The 16337-nt window shown below is 38.2% G+C and overlaps 1 protein-coding gene across 1 annotated transcript in view; it reads right to left on the reverse strand.

Moving 5' to 3' along the window:
• LOC128685334 (pregnancy zone protein) overlaps positions 1 to 16337 on the reverse strand; it is a 446170-nt gene that overhangs the window by 76044 nt on the left and 353789 nt on the right. The window lies entirely within an intron of this gene.

The raw sequence follows: 16337 nt of genomic DNA on the forward strand, positions 1-16337 counted from the left end.
TTCCAAAGACACGTAATATCTTTATGTATAAAAAATGACAGTAGCCACTTCGTTAGGTACACTCGTTTAGTACAGGATAGTTGCATTAACGAGCAAATGCATAGACATGTATATATATATATATATATATATATATATATATATATATATATATATATATATATATATATATATATATATATATATATATATATATATATATATATATCAATAACAACACTGGGCTTGCACAGGATTCGAACCTATGTTGCACTGGCCCACCATTGTGAGCGAGAACCACATGACGCCATAACCCACAGGACTACCCAATTCTAAAAGAACCCAACACTCAGCCAAGCTAGGTACGCTACTTTTGGTACGAGGACATTCGGCAGTGTGGGAACTTCCAAGCTAATTTCATTCTCATCCTTGTTTTGTGTACTAGCCTACGAGCAACATATATATATTATTGTAACCACGAACGAGTGGAATTGATCAATAAAAACACTGCGCTAAGCCAAGGATTCGAACCCATGTTGTACTGGTGCTCCATTGTGAGCGAGAACCCGTCCTCATCATAGGTAGAGGTTGTTTTGATAAGGACCTGCCTCGCATGGGCCAGTAGGCCTTCTACAGTGTTCCTCCATTCTTATGTTCTTATGTTCTTATGACACCATAACCCACAGGACTACCCAATCCTACAAGAACCAAATAGCAAACCAAGCTAGGTGTGTTACTTTTCGTCCGAGGACATACGGTGGTGTGGGAGTTTACAAGCTAATTTCATTCTCTCTCCTGTTTGGTGTACTAGCTTACGAACAGCATATGTTTATTAGTGTAACCACGTACGAGTTGTCTTGAACAATGACAACACTGGTTCTCGCTCACAATGGCGGGACAGTTCAATATGGGTTCGAATCTTTGGCTTGCGCAGTGTTGTTATTGAACAATACCACTCGTCCGTGGTTTAACTATTCGGCACAAATATATATACATATATATATATATATATATATATATATATATATATATATATATATATATATATATATATATATATATATATATATATTTCAACAAGTCGGCCGTCTCCCACCGAGGCAGGGTGACCCAAAAAAGAAAGAAAATCCCCAAAAAGAAAATACTTTCATCATCATGTTTTTGCAGAGGTGCTCAGAATACAACAGTCTTGAAGCATACACATATAAAGATACACAACATATCCCTCCAAACTGCCAATATCCCAAACCCCTCCTTTAAAGTGCAGGCATTGTACTTCCCATTTCCAGGACTCAAGTCCGACTATATGAAAATAACCGGGTTCCCTGAATCCCTTCACTAAATATTACCCTGCTCACACTCCAACAGATCGTCAGGTCCCAAGTACCATTCGTCTCCATTCACTCCTATCTAACACGCTCACGCACGCTTGCTGGAAGTCCAAGTCCCTTGCCCGCAAAACCTCCTTTACCCCCTCTCTCCAACCCTTTCGAGGACGACCCCTACCCCGCCTTCCTTCCCCTATAGATTTATATGCTTTCCATGTCATTCTACTTTGATCCATTCTCTCTAAATGACCAAACCACCTCAACAACCCCTCTTCTGCCCTCTGACTAATACTTTTATTAACTCCACACCTTTTCCTAATTTCCACACTAAGAATTTTATGCATAATATTTACACCACACATTGTCCTTAAACAGGACATCTCCACTGCCTCCAACCGTCTCCTCGCTGCTGCATTTACCACCCAAGCTTCACACCCATATAAGAGTGTTGGTACTACTATACTTTCATACATTCCCTTCTTTGCCTCCAAAGATAACGTTTTTTGACTCCACATATACCTCAACGCACCACTCACCTTTTTTCCCTCATCAATTCTATGATTAACCTCATCCTTCATAAATCCATCCGCCGACACGTCAACTCCCAAGTATCTGAAAACATTCACTTCTTCCATACTCCTCCTCCACAATTTGATATCCAATTTTTCTTTATCTAAATCATTTGACACCCTCATCACCTTACTTTTATCTATGTTCACTTTCAACTTTCTACCTTTACACACACTCCCAAACTCATCCACTAACCTTTGCAATTTTTCTTTAGAATCTCCCATAAGCACAGTATCATCAGCAAAAAGTAACTGTGTCAATTCCCATTTTGAATTTGATTCCCCAATATATATATATATGTATAATATGTATATAAATATATATATATATATATATATATATATATATATTTATAATATATATATATATATATATATATATATATATATATATATATATATATATATATATATATATATATTGCTCCATGGGGAAGTGGAACAGAATTCTTCCTCCGTAAGCCATGCGTGTTGTAAGAGGCGACTAAAATGCCGGGAGCAAGGGGCTAGTAACCTCTTCTCCTGTATATATTACTAAATGTAAAAGGAGAAACTTTCGTTTTTCCTTTTGGGCCACCCTGCCTCGGTGGGATACGGCCGGTGTGTTGAAAGAAAGAAAGATATATATATATATATACATATACATGTGTATATACATATATATATATATATATATATATATATATATATATATATATATATATATATATATATATATATTTATATATATTATCACACTGGCTGATTCCCACCAAGGCAGGGTGGCCCGAAAAAGAAAAACTTTCACCATCATTCACTCCATCACTGTCTTGCAGAAGGGTGCTTTACACAACAGTTTTTAAACTGCAACATTAACACCCCTCCTTCAGAGTGCAGGCACTGTACTTCCCATCTCCAGGACTCAAGTCCGGCCTGCCGGTTTCCCTGAACCACTTCATAAATGTTACTTTGCTCACACTCCAACAGCACGTCAAGTATTAAAAACCATTTGTCTCCATTCACTCCTACCAAACACGCTCACGCGTGCCTGCTGGAAGTCCAAGCCCCTCGCACACAAAACCTCCTTTACCCCCTCACTCCAACCTTCCCTAGGCCGACCCCTACCCCGCCTTCCTTCCAGTACAGACTGATACACTCTTGAAGTTATTCTGTTTCGCTCCATTCTCTCCACATGTCCGAACCACCTCAACAACCCTTCCTCAGCCCTCTGGACAACAGTTTTGGTAATCCCGCACCTCCTCCTAACTTCCAAACTACGAATTCTCTGCATTATATTCACACCACACATTGCTCTCAGACATGACATCTCCACTGCCTCCAGCCTTCTCCTCGCTGCAACATTCATCACCCATGCTTCACACCCATATAAGAGCGTTGGTAAAACTATACTCTCATACATTCCCCTCTTTGCCTCCAAGGACAAAGTTCTTTGTCTCCACAGACTCCTAAGTGCACCACTCACCCTTTTCCCCTCATCAATTCTATGATTCACCTCATCTTTCATAGACCCATCCGCTGACACATCCACTCCCAAATATCTGAATACATTCACCTCCTCCATACTCTCTCCCTCCAATCTGATATCCAATCTTTCATCACCTAATCTTTTTGTTATCCTCATAACCTTACTCTTTCCTGTATTCGCTTTCAATTTTCTTCTTTTGCACACCCTACCAAATTCATCCACCAATCTCTGCAACTTCTCTTCAGAATCTCCCAAGAGCACAGTGTCATCAGCAAAGAGCAACTGTGACAACTCCCACTTTGTGTGTGATTCTTCATCTTTTAACTCCACGCCTCTTGCCAAGACCCTCGCATTTACTTTTCTTACAACCCCATCTATAAATATATTAAACAACCACGGTGACATCACACATCCTTGTCTAAGGCCTACTTTTACTGGGAAATAATTTCCCTCTTTCCTACATACTCTAACTTGAGCCTCACTATCCTCGTAAAAACTCTTCACTGCTTTCAGTAACCTACCTCCTACACCATACACCTGCAACATCTGCCACATTGCCCCCCTATCCACCCTGTCATACGCCTTTTCCAAATCCATAAATGCCACAAAGACCTCTTTAGCCTTATCTAAATACTGTTCACTTATATGTTTCACTGTAAACACCTGGTCCACACACCCCCTACCTTTCCTAAAGCCTCCTTGTTCATCTGCTATCCTATTCTCCGTCTTACTCTTAATTCTTTCAATAATAATTCTACCATACACTTTGCCAGGTATACTCAACAGACTTATCCCCCTCTAATTTTTGCACTCTCTTTTATCCCCTTTGCCTTTATACAAAGGAACTATGCATGCTCTCTGCCAATCCCTAGGTACCTTACCGTCTTCCATGCATTTATTAAATAATTGCACCAACCACTCCAAAACTATATCCGCACCTGCTTTTAACATTTCTATCTTTATCCCATCAATCCCGGCTGCCTTACCCCCTTTCATTTTACCTACTGCCTCACGAACTTCCCCCACACTCACAACTGGCTCTTCCTCACTCCTACAAGATGTTGTTCCTCCTTGCCCTATACACGAAATCACAGCTTCCCTATCTTCATCAACATTTAACAATTCCTCAAAATATTCCCTCCATCTTCCCAATACCTCTAACTCTCCATTTAATAACACTCTTATCCTATTTTTAACTGACAAATCCATTTGTTCTCTAGGCTTTCTTAACTTGTTAATCTCACTCCAAAACTTTTTCTTATTTTCAACAAAATTTGTTGATAACATCTCACCCACTCTCTCATTTGCTCTCTTTTTACATTGCTTCACCACTCTCTTAACCTCTCTCTTTTTCTCCATATACTCTTTCCTCCTTGCATCACTTCTACTTTGTAAAAACTTCTCATATGCTAACTTTTTCTCCCTTACTACTCTCTTCACATCATCATTCCACAATCGCTCCTCTTCCCTCCCGCACCCACTTTCCTGTAACCGCAAACTTCTGCTGAACACTCTAACACTACATTTTTAAACTTACCCCATACCTCTTCGACCCCATTGCCTATGCTCTCATTAGCCCATCTATCCTCCAATAGCTGTTTATATCTTTCCCTAATTGCCTCCTCTTTTAGTTTATAAACCTTCACCTCTCTCTTCCCCGATGCTTCTATTCTCCTTGTATCCCATCTACCTTTTACTCTCAGTGTAGCTACAACTAGAAAGTGATCTGATATATCTGTGGCCCCTCTATAAACATGTACATCCTGAAGTCTACTTAACAGTCTTTTATCTACAAATACATAATCCAACAAACTACTGTCATTTCGCCCTACATTATATCTTGTATACTTATTTATCCTCTTTTTCTTAAAATATGTATTACCTATAACTAAACCCCTTTCTATACAAAGTTCAATCAAAGGGCTCCCATTATCATTTACACCTGGCACCCCAAACTTACCTACCACACCCTCTCTAAAAGTTTCTCCTACTTTAGCATTCAGGTCCCCTACCACAATTACTCTCTCACTTGGTTCAAAGGCTCCTATACATTCACTTAACATCTCCCAAAATCTCTCTCTCTCCTCTGCATTCCTGTCTTCTCCAGGTGCATACACGCTTATTATGACCCACTTCTCGCATCCAACCTTTACTTTAATCCACATAATTCTTGAATTTACACATTCATATTCTCGTTTCTCCTTCCATAACTGATCATACAACATTACTGCTACCCCTTCCTTTGCTCTAACTCTCTCAGATACTCCAGATTTAATCCCATTTATTTCCCCCCACCGAAACTCCCCTACCCCTTTCATATATATATATATATATATATATATATATATATATATATATATATATATATATATATATATATATATATATATATATATATATATATATATGTATATATCGTGCCGAATCTGTAAAACTGGTCAATTAGCAAGAACTCGTTTAAAATTAAATCCTGTCTAAATTTTTCTGTTATACGTTTAAAGATATAACAAAATGAGAGGTTTCAAGCGGTAAGGGTGCAGGCAGGGGTAGAGGAGGTGGTTTGGGGAGACAAGCCATCGGCGTGTGTGTTGCGATGTCAAAAACAGAGACAGCGGGTTACAGCTATTCCGAGGTTAGAGGTACATGAGATGGCGGGGGGTTATAGAATGGGTCAGGCGATACTAACTACGAAAGGAATGTGTGCGTATGCGGATAAATGGTATGAAGGGTATTGGACAAGTGGGAAGGTGGATAATGTGGATTTAGAGAAGGTGTGTGAGTATGTGACGTGTAATTTAGGGAATAGTGATAGAAAGGCTTTAGGGGGGGTAATAACGGAAGAGGAAATAGAGTTGGCTTTAAGGGGAACGAGGAAGGGCAAAGCACCGGGAATAGACGGTCTCCCGGCTTAATTTTACCTCCAACATTGGGAGGTGATAAGGGGATTCATGGGTAGGTTATTTAATCAGATGAAGGAGAAGGGTGTGATGGGGGACAAGCAAGCAACAGCAGTTGTAGTGTTGGTCCAGAAGGGTAAGGGGCAGCACACCCTCAAGGAGTACCGTGCCATATCTCTGTTATGTGCTGATTATAAGTTGTTCGCTAAAGTCTTGGGTAATCGGTTTAAATGTGTGGTAGGGAGAGTGGTTTCGAAAACGCAGTATGGTTTGCCTGGAAGGTCGATGATTGAGGGTCATGGAATACTGAGAAGTTTTGTGGAGTCAAAAGGGGGGGAGGGAGGGCGGCGTTGTTGGCCTTAGACTGGCAGGGGGCCTATGACAGGGTGGAAAGGGGAGCATTGGAAGTTATACTTAGGAGGCAAGGTTATGGGGAAGAAATAGTTAATTGGGTAACCACGTTGTACAATGGAGCTAAGATGAGGGTACAGATTAATGGATGCTTGGGGGAGGAGATTGTAATGGGTAGGGGACTTAGGCAGGGGTGTCCCATGTGGCAAATGTTGTTTGCGTGCATTCAGGACCCCTTCTATAGAATGGTTGAACGTTGTGTATGTGACACGAGTGGAGGTGTGGGGGAGGTCGGGGAAGTCTGGCCTGGAATAATAGGATATGTAGACGATACAACAGTCCTGGTTCGAGAGGGGATGGCGTTGGGTGTTTTGGATGATGTTGTGCAACAGTTCGGAAACGCAACAGGGATGCAGGTAAATAGAGAGAAGTCAATGATCATGGGGTTAGGTGATGGGGTGGAGGGGGGGGGAGATGTAACGTTGTGAGGAAACAAACGGTGTCTTTAAAAATTTGTGGTATCACATATAAGGATGACTTGGATGCTGCTCGAGAGGAAAACTCGAATAGATTAATGGAAAGGATTCAGGGGCGTCTGGGGGCATTGCGACCTCATCATCTGACTCTCGTACAACGAGTGATTGTTATAAATGTATTATTGTATAGTAAGGTTTGGCACGTAGCAGCCGTGTTCCCATTAACAGGGACGGCGATTGTGGGAATTCTGAGACGAGTGTTTAACTTTTTGTGGGGTTCAAGGTGCGATTGGCTGAGGAGAGAGGTTGTAATGTTACCTGTGCGCCAGGGTGGGTTGGGGTTGATGGATCTGAGAAGGAGAATTAAATGTGTGTTTCTTAAATGGGAGGTTTTGCGCGAAGGTGTGAGTGGAGGGCAGCTGGGAAAAGTACATGATAGGTTGGGTAAGTTGTATGGTGGTGTGGAGTTGAGGGAATGTGAAACTGTTCTGAGGGCTTTGATGTTGGTTAGAGAACCCAGGAAAATTCGAGTAGGGGTTTTGTGTAGGTTGCTTGCAGACAGGATTGTTGTACCAGTTGAGGGATTGTTCCCCATGTACGCATGGAAGAGTATTTGGTATAGGTTTAGCAAGTTGAAGTTAAAGCCTAGAGTAAGGGAGGTAACGTATCGTTTTCTGCATGGCATACTACCGTCGGGGGAGGTACTAAGAACCAGAGGGGTAATTGTGGGCGGAAGGTGTGGAATCTGTGGGGAGAATGAGACGGCGTTCCATGCAGTATACTTTTGTGGGGGACTGGAGGGTGTTAGGTATTGGTTAAGTAGGGTTGTACAGGGGCTGGGAGGCCGAGGGGTGTCGGTTCTGCGTGCACTAAGCCTGGATGTGGGAGGGTTCGATGAGAGTGTTATAAGAGCTTTGGATTATATAATAGTGGATTATATATATATATATATCGTGGGTGATGAGGGGGAGGGGGGATTGTGAGGTGCGGAGGCGGGTACTAGCGGTAACGGTTTATCGTACGATGTGTCGTAATAGAGAACTGTATGGGAGGAGGTGGGAGAAGGATTTTTCGGAAGGGTATAGAATGTTAACGGTAGGGTTTCTCATGAATCTACGACTTAGGCTGAGTGAGTAAGGGGGGGGGGGGTTGGGGATTACATACGAGAAGGGGGAATTCAGGGGGACACAGCGGGGTCGCCTCCTGGGGAGGGGTGAGAGTAAGGTGTATGTGGGTATATGAAGGTGTAGATGTGTGGCATACGTGTATGTAGCATGCAAGTGGGCACAGAAAACAAAGGTGATATCAAGTAATTACGTAGTAACGAATGAAGAATTCTGTGTTTGATGTGTCAGGGTCGTCATGACCTTCTTCATGTATTAAGTGTGAATGGTGTTAAGATTATAGGTGTAAGACCTTGAAGAGCTTTTGGGCTTATGTAGAGTGTGCGTTTATAGCCTTTATTGGGCATATTTCATGTGCGATAATCGTATCGCAATGAGAGGTTATTTAAATTATGTTGTTTGTGTTTAGTGTTGGGGGTTTTAGCGAGTGTACTGACTTTATTTTAGCATTATATAATGTGCTCATCCAGTTGATGAGAGATGGAACGCTACTGACTTCCATAAATTTGTAATGCCTCGTTAAAAATTTGTAATGTTTTACAAACACAATCAAATATTTTTTTCGTTAGGTTCAGAATGATTTTGGCGCAATTATTGCATACACAAATTTTCACTTGTCCTATATGGCAAGATGAGCATTGCTATTTAAGCCAAGATCGCAAGTTCTGCCTATTTGGCATATATGTATATATATATATATATATATATATATATATATATATATATATATATATATATATATGTATATATATATATATATATATATATATATGTCGTGCCGAATATGTAAAACTGGTCAATTAGCAAGAACTCATTTAAAATTAAGTCCTTTCTAAAATTTTCTCTTCTACGTTTAAAGATATTTTTTTCATTAATGTTAATGTAAAAATTTATAATTTTGCAACAAAAGGAACTTAGAAAACTTAAGAGCACCATAGTCGTGGAGACTATGGTGCTCTTCGCACCTACTCCTAGGTTGAGGGACTGATTACCTCATCTTCTCTACATAGTTCTGTCTTCAAGTTATGTCCTAGAATTTGTATTGATAAAGCCACTGGATGGCGAAACGTCTACAATAAAGATACCCAGATGTTGCACATGTGTCTTAATCTCATCTTGTCGGTATTATATACCATTCGTACACAACAATAATTTTATACTAAACAAACACAGTGAAATATATTTTTTCCGTTAGGTTCAGAATGATTTTGGCGAAATTATTGCATACACAAATTTTCATTTGTCCTATATGGAAAGATGAACGCTGATATTTAAGCAAAGATCGCAAGTTCTGCCTATTCGGCACGACATATATATATATATATATATATATATATATATATATATATATATATATATATATATATATATATATATATATATATATATATATATATATATATATGCAGTAAGATCACAGTAAACTGGTGATTTCAAAATATGCAAAACAACCACTCTGAAAGAATAGAGAAATTCCAAGCGCTTTCGTGACTACTCATATTATCAAGGAACTATGAAAGTAAAGCATCCAAGGAAGCTATATAAGGGGTCCGGCCAGCACCTCACTATCAGATCCCACAACGGTTAAACACGTGACGTGCGGCGACCCAACTTGGATAGGTCCCTTGCACAACTCACCCCCAAGCTATTCTACCCAAGAAAATTTAAAAATTATTATTTGTCCAGTGTATTATTAAATTCTTCCCAAATTCTATTAATTATAAATGGGTCTAATTTATATAAACCAAAGGAAATATTCATATTATTGTCAAAACTGCTTTTTATGAAACAAGATTCAATTATATTCCTGTCGACCATGGACTTGCTTGATACTACTTTCTCAACTTTTTGAAAATCAATTGGATGGTTAAAATCTCTTACATGAATAAATAGAGCATTGGAATCTTGTCCAGTTCTAATGCCATATTTATGTTGTTTTAATCTTAGTTCGAGATTTTTACCAGTTTGACCGTAATAAACTTTATCGCAAATTTTACAAGGAATCTTATAGACACATCCATCAGCATTTTGAGGGGAATTCTTTATCAAAAGTTTTATCACTGTATCAAGATTTTTGAATACAACTTTAATATTAAAAGTCTTAAGAAGAGAAGGCATATCAACCAAGTTTTCATGGTAAGGGAGAACCAACATATTTTTAGTTGAATAAGGCTGGTTGTCCCTTTTTGGATTATAAAAAGTGTTTCTAGCAACTTTAAAAGATTTATCAATTACATTTCTTGGGTATTTTAAATCATTACCTATTTCATAAATTTTGGATATTTCCTCATCTATGAACTCAGGACTACAAATTCGTAAAGCTCATCTTGCCATATAGGACAAGTGAAAATTTGTGAATGCAATAATTTCGCCAAAATCATTCTGAACCTAACGAAAAAAATATATTTGATTGTGTTTTTTAGTACTAAATTATTGTAAACGTATTTAAAATATATTTTGTTGGGTTAGGCTAAAATACATTGCTCTTGTTATAGATCGACACCATGCCTAACCCTTCTAGGGTAGGGTAGGTGCCTGAGCCCGAGCCTTTAGCTCATAAGACTGTCATTCCCATTAGCCCCCTTGGGGCGGGGATGGCAGACCAGAGAAGCCTAGCTTGTGGCTAGGCCTGGGGACAGTTGGTCCCAAAGATGAGGAGGTACTTGTGCCTCCTCCCATGGGAGATTTAGGTCTCAGACACTCCCTAAAGAGGGAGACAAGGCCGGGCCACCACTTGGACAAGGCCCGGGCCGGGAGAATACCGGCTAATCTTTAACTAACTAACTCTTGTTATAATAAGGTTAGGTAAGTCTTCTAAGATTCTTTTGGTGCAAAATTTTAAATTTTTACATTAACAATAATGAGAAAAATATATCTTTAAACGTATAAGAGAAAATTTCAGAAAGGACTTAATTTTAAATGAGTTCTTGCTAATTGACCAGTTTTACATATTCGGCACGACATATATATATATATATTTATATATATATATATATATATATATATATATATATATATATATATATATATATATATATATACATATATATATATATGTCGTGCCGAATATGTAAAACTGGTGATTTAGCAAGAACTCATTTAAAATTAAGTCCTTTCTGAAATTTTCTCTTATACGTTTGAAGATATATTTTTTTCATTTATGTTAATGCAAAAATTTTTAATTTTGCACCAAAAGAATCTTAGAAAACTTACCTAACCTTATTATAAAAAGAGCAATTTATTTTAGCCTAACCCAACTAAATATATTTTAAATACGTTTACAGTAATTTAGTACTATACAAACACAATCAAATGTATTTTTTTCGTTAGGTTCAGAATGATTTTGGCGAAATTATTGCATACACAAATTTTCGCTTGCCCTATATGGCAAGATGAGCGTTGCTATTTAAGCCAAGATCGCAAGTTCTGCCTATTCGGCACGACATTATATATATATATATATATATATATTATATATATATATATATATTATATATGTATATATATATATATATATATATATACATATATATATGTATATATATACATATATATATATGTATATATATACATATATATATACATATATATATACATATATATATACATATATATATACATATATATATACATACATATATACATATATATATACTTATATATATATATATATACATATATATATATATATATATATATATATATACATATATATATACGTATATATATGTATATATATACATATATATACATATATATACATATATATATATATATATACATATATATATGTATATATATACATATATATACATATATATACATATATATATATATATATATATATATATATATATATATATATACATATATATATATATATATATATATATATATATAAATATATATATATATATATATATATATATATATATATATATATGTGTGTGTGTGTGTGTGTGTGTATGTCGTGTCGAATAGCCAGATCTTGCGATCTTGGCTTAAATAGCAACGCTTATATTGCCATATAGGACAAGTGAAAATTTGTGTATGCAATAATTTCGCCAAAATCATTCTGAACCTAATGAAAAAAATATATTTCACTGTGTTTGTTTAGTATTAAAATATTGTAAACAAATCTAAAATATATTTAGTTGGGTTAGGCTAAAATAAATTGTTCTTGTTATGATAAGGTAAGGTAAGTTTTCTAAGTTCCTTTTGGTGCAAAATTATAATTTTTTACATCAACATTAATGAAAAAATATATCTTTAAACGTATAAGAGAAGTTTTAGAAAGGACTTAATTTTAAATGAGTTCTTGCTAATTGACCAGTTTCACATATTCGGCACGACATATATATATATATATATATATATATATATATATATATATATATATAGATATATATATATATATATATATATATATATATATATATATATATATATATATATATATATCGCAGAACTTGCGATCTTGGCTTAAATAGCAACGCTCATCTTGCCATATAGGACAAGTGAAAATTTATGTATGCAATAATTTCGCCAAAATCATTCTGAACCTAACGAAAAAAATATATTTGATTGTGTTTGTTTAGTACTAATTTACTGTAAACGTATTTAAAATATATTTAGTTGGGTTAGGCTAAAATAAATTGCTCTTTTTATAATAAGGTTAGATAAGTTTTCTAAGATTCTTTTGGTGCAAAATTAAAATTTTTTAACATTAACATTAATGAAAAAAATATATCTTTAAACGTATTAGTAAATTTTTTAGAAAGGGCTTAATTTTAAATGAGTTCTTGCTAATTGACCAGTTTTACATATTCGGCACGACATATATATATATATATATATATATATATATATATATATATATAAAATATATATATATATATATATATATATTTATATATATATATATATATATATATATATATATATATACGTATATATATTGGAGTACTTGCCTACGAGTCGCATATATATGTTATTGTAACCACGGGCGAGTGGTATTGATCAATAACAACACTGGTTCTCGCTCACAGTGGTAGGCTAGTGCAACATATCCAGCCGGCATGACAAAACTTGTGGCGGGCTAGGTGCAAGATTTTCGATTATAACTCCTGAAAAAGAGACTGACCAGGTCAAGACTGAACAGGACTCAGTGGGATTACCCTTGGAAGATTCCAGTGCAGCGAGAAGACATTCCAATGCATCGTTTCAACGTAAATAGTGGAAGTGTTGTATAGTTTGTTAAGGTTGATGAGTGGTGGTCGTAGAGAAGATGGCCAGTGTGGGTGTGGGAGAATAGAACCTACACTATGTGCGAGCGCCGGCCAAGATTATCGTATATACAAACCTCGAAAAGCTCGTTTAAAAACATCTAGCTCCAGCGCCATGCGTCATGCTTCCAGTTAACTTAGAAATGGTTACGTGTCGATGCATGGAATAATTAGAGGTATATGTTATGGAAAATCAATGTGGTGTTAATGTTAACGAGGGATTGACCAGTCAGTGCAGCCTCCCCCACGCCACGGGGGAGGGGGGAAGAGGCGTCGTGGTGAGTGAACACACTGGGGGTTCAGCAGTGCACATACTCACATCTTTCATGATGTACATGGGAAACTAATACTGTTGTGTGTATTGAAAGACAGTGTAAACAACATATAGTGTGCAAGTCCATGTGTATTGTACTCCCCTCACCCCAGTCTCAGGGCTACGCTTCCACCCAACAACCGGCGCCTCCCCCAACAAACTCCCAGCGGTACCCATACTGAGGAGGGCAGTTTTTCCCTCTCAGCCCCTCACTAGAAGAGATGAGGAGACTGGAACAACGAATAGGCAATCTTGGCACCCACGATTCCTTGTACCTTGAGTCTTCCCAGATTGACATATTTCCCAAGATGTGCACCTTCATATGATAACCCTATACTGCACGAATATGACAGTATCCTGAGGAAGATTTTTTCAAAAGTACTTAACCTTACTCTAGAAGATGGGCAGTGGGACCAAGCTACACATCCAGTCAGACTAGGAGGCATTGGTGTCCGCAAGTCATCACAGATTGCCCTACCTACTTTTCAGTCGTCTCGGGCATGCGATGCATCCAGAGAGTTTATAGCAGTGATTCTCCCTGAACATATTAGGGACAAAATTTGAGTCCAGAACCAGAAGTTCATTGACGGAGCTATGATCTGGGATAATCTAAACGGCTCTGAAACCAGACCTGCTCCACAACAGTTACAAACAGTCGCACTGGGATGGCCCAGTAGAGGAGAGCACAGCCTCAGCCATGCTTCAGAGCGTGTCATGGAAGGATAGAGCCCCCCTCCTATCAGTGAGAGCTCCTCATGCAGGGGACTTTCTGTTGGCTGTTCTCAGCTCCAGCCTTGGCACACGCCTCGACCCACAGGCCATCTGCATTGGTGTTGCCCTTCGTCTTGCCGCCCCTATTCTCTTCGAACACAGTTATATTTATGGCAGTGAAGCAGCAGACCAATTCGAGTACCATGGTCTAGTGTGCCGTAAATCCGAGGGAAAGATTGCAAGACATGAGGAGGTTAATAACATTATCAAGAGGAGCCTCACAATAGCTCGATGCCCAGCAGTACGGGAGCCACCCCAACTATGCAAATCTGATGGCAGCCAGAAGCATCCAGATGGTATCACCCTTCAAGCCTGTACAGACGGCAAGCAGGTGGTGTGAGATTACACATATGCATCTAACTTGGCTGATACCTATCTCCAATACACCAAGGAGGAAGGAGGGGCAGCTGCCAGCTTCAGGGAGTCCTAGAAGTCTAGAAAATATGGAGAACTTGCCCATTATTATATGTTTGATCCCATAGGCTCAGAGATCCTGGCTCATAGGCAAAAGACTCATCAGGGTACCTATGGATCCCAGGACAATTAGTTTTCTGTTCCAGCGACTCAGTGCTGCTGTTCAGAGGGGTAATGCCTGCTGTATTTTGAGCACGCAACCCAGCTCTGAGGTACTGGATGAGATTTTCGTCTTATAGTCAGTGACAAACATGCAACAATATGTACTAGATATGTATTTCTCACACCTCATGTATTGTATACGCCATCTTTATATCAACAATGTATCTCTTAAATCTTTTGTACCGTATTCTGTAATAAAATATACCTGTTGCTAAAAAAGACTGAAAAGATGGGGAAGGGGGGAAGGAGGTTAGGGAAAGTGAAATATTCAAATGGCTTTGAGGAAGAAATCCAAATATTCTTCCTTAAAGCCTTTTTATCCACTTCTCCGAGGCACTGGGTCCCACAATTTACACCAGAGGTGGACCCCATCATATATATATATATATATATATATATATATATATATATATATATATATATATATATATATATATATATATATATATATATATATGTATATATACAGAAAGATAGATAGATAGATATGTACGTATATATGCAAAACTATCCACACAGGGTGGAAATCTTTAGCTCAAGTGTTGGCAGGCTTCTCACTGCGTCATCAGGAGCTGTGCAATGTTTCAAGGGCAGCAACAAGAGGAAGAGGGCAAGTTTTTCACAGCATCGTAGCGCGGTGGAATATTTACCTGGAGGTTACCTGGAGGTTATTCCGGGGATCAACGCCCCCGCGGCCCGGTCCACGACCAGGCCTCCCGATGGATCAGGGCCTGATCAACTAGGCTGTTACTGCTGGCCGCACGCAGTCCGACGTACGAGCCACAGCCCGGCTGATCCGGCACTGACTTTAGGTATCTGTCCAGCTCTCTCTTGAAGGCAGCCAGGGGTTTATTGGCAATTCCCCTAATGCTTGATGGGAGGCTGTTGAACAGTTTTGGGCCCCGGACACTTATGGTGTTTTCTCTTAGTGTACCAATGGCGCCCCTACTTTTTATTGGCGGCATTTTGCATCGCCTGCCCAGTCTTTTACTTTCGTAGGGAGTGATTTCTGTGTGCAGATTTGGGACCATTCCTTCCAAGATTTTCCAAGTGTAGATTATGATATATCTCTCCCTCCTGCGTTCCAACGAGTACAAGTCAAGTGCTTTCAAGCGTTCCCAGTAGTTAAGGTGCTTGACAGAACTTATACGTGCAGTAAAGGATCTCTGTACACTCTCTAGATCTGCGATTTCACCTGCTTTG

This window comes from Cherax quadricarinatus, chromosome 1 (assembly GCF_038502225.1).
Source record: "Cherax quadricarinatus isolate ZL_2023a chromosome 1, ASM3850222v1, whole genome shotgun sequence".
Classification (NCBI taxonomy): domain Eukaryota; kingdom Metazoa; phylum Arthropoda; class Malacostraca; order Decapoda; family Parastacidae; genus Cherax; species Cherax quadricarinatus.